Genomic DNA, 2,243 nt, shown 5'->3' with positions numbered 1-2,243 from the left:
GTCTTGGCACTCTAATGCGTTGGACACATTTGACAAGTTAGTTTCTAATAAAAACATGTTAAAAAGAATTATGTAATATAAAACTGCGTTCCCCGCAGATCTGGTGAGTAAATAAACGTTAAACAGCTTAAAAAACTAAGGTCAATGAAAAGGGGAAATTGAGGAGAACGCTGTGAAATTACGCAGTGCCACAGGTTTGAAGGGAAGAAATTGACAACAGGACAAAACAGTTGACGGATGGAAAAAAATATAAAACCAAAAATACCTGCAATAACATCCACGGAATACTCAAGAGAGATAATAGTAGAACAGGAAGAAGCGGAACTCTGTGTTTCCAGGCAATTTTTAAACAGAAAATTAGTTTGCAGCAGTGCACAGATAAACAAGTCTCCGGCCGCATATTACTAATACTCAAAGAGAAAAATAGCGATTTGTAATGTATTGCCCGACGTCAGGGAGGATATGTTCGCAGTCTAAAATATTTTCCTACATTTAACTTCAGACCTTTTTTTTCGAGCTATTGGTCATTTCTCCGCTCTGCAGCCCCCTTCACCTGACGGACGATAACGCGGACTCGAAGTGAAGACACGATAAATTGAATTGCCCGAGTGAAAACAGAGAGCTTGCCATAAATAACGGGGGCTGTAGAGGGTACACACACCTTATTAGTATGCGAAAAGCCGCCGAGATAAATGGACTCCAGCGCTTCAGCGGCGGTGGGGACTCCGTAGATTATGCGTGGCCAGGACGCCTTCAATAGCTGCACTCCGTCACAGACGACCTTGCGTACTACGACGACATACGAACCGCACGCTCCAACACTCTCCGTTCAGAGATTAATCTTACTTGCAATACTCATTCCTCAGTATTTGGAAGAACAGTTACGTGTGCTGTTTACCGCGGACTACGCCTAAAAAAATCAAACACCTAAAGCAGAACTCAGGACAACTCCCAACAGCTCAGTGGTGTTAGCACTGAGATGCTGTGAAGAAAATGAGACAGAAAGTTAATGATGTTGTGTCGCTAATTAGTACTGGTGAATCTGCTGGCTTTCCGTCTGGGTAGTGGAAAGGGTAACACTCAAATTTTAAATATTTTAACGGGACTTTCTCGTGAAAAATGGTCAAAATGTGCACTTTGTTGACAATTTCATTTTCCATTTGTTAGTAAAGTTAATTTGAGCGTAATGTTGCACAGGTGCCACACACCTCTGTCCTTTTAAAAAAATCTGCAAATTCATAGTTATAAGAAAAGGTCTCCGATGGTTCAAATGGCTCTGAGCACTATGGGACTTAACATCTGTGTTCATCACTCCCCTAGAACTTAGAACGACTTAAATCTAACTAACCTAAGGACACCACACACACCCATGCCCGAGGCAGGATTCGAACTTGCGACCGTAGCGGTCACGCAGTTCCAGACTGAAGCGGCTAGAACCGCACGGCCACACTGGCCGGCAAAGGTCTCCCAATAATTTATTGAACGACTAGTTAGAATCTAATGACAAACATTTTTTTACTATATTTGATGATCTTTGGTGATTTCCTTTTACGAAATTTCTCTTGTCAAGATGATGTACTTCTATAGTTTCATGGAAGTTGAGATCTAGATCTCCTTGTTCTTCAATGTTAGTTCCCTTGTGGAATCGTGGAAAGTTCGCTCTGGCAATAAATTGTTTTCCCTCTTGGTTTGACGATATTCAGCGTAACACTTTGACCTCGAAAATCATTTTATGCACTTACGTCGCATGTCACGTAGACACTAGGCGACACGCTATTGAAGCAGTAACATTTCTGGTCACATTTTGCTTTTGGTATTTATTAATCTACAAAATATACAGAAATATTAAACATTACGACACTAAAATTTTTGGGACTATGCTATTCATTTCGTATGTCGCTGATAGTTCCTATTACACACTTAGACCTCGAGCACTATGTTAGTACGTAAACCTCGAGCGACAAGTTGATAGCTGAATATGGTGTGATAGTGTATAGCAAGTTACATGGCCCTTTTGTATATCTGTTACGACTGTAACGACTTCTTCATGGTTTATATGAGTAGAGTAATTGGTTATATTGTACAGAAATTTAATTGTATTGTATTGCATGACAGGTTTCAGGATTACGCTATATTTTCCTGTGGTCCTATCATCCGTATCTTTCACACTAAGACCCCAGGCTATATGCTAGTACCTAAACGTCGAATTACATGCTGATAGCGTAAATATTGTGATTTGTATA

This window comes from Schistocerca americana, chromosome 4 (assembly GCF_021461395.2).
Source record: "Schistocerca americana isolate TAMUIC-IGC-003095 chromosome 4, iqSchAmer2.1, whole genome shotgun sequence".
NCBI lineage: Eukaryota > Metazoa > Arthropoda > Insecta > Orthoptera > Acrididae > Schistocerca > Schistocerca americana.
Note: the sequence above shows the minus strand (reverse complement) of the source record.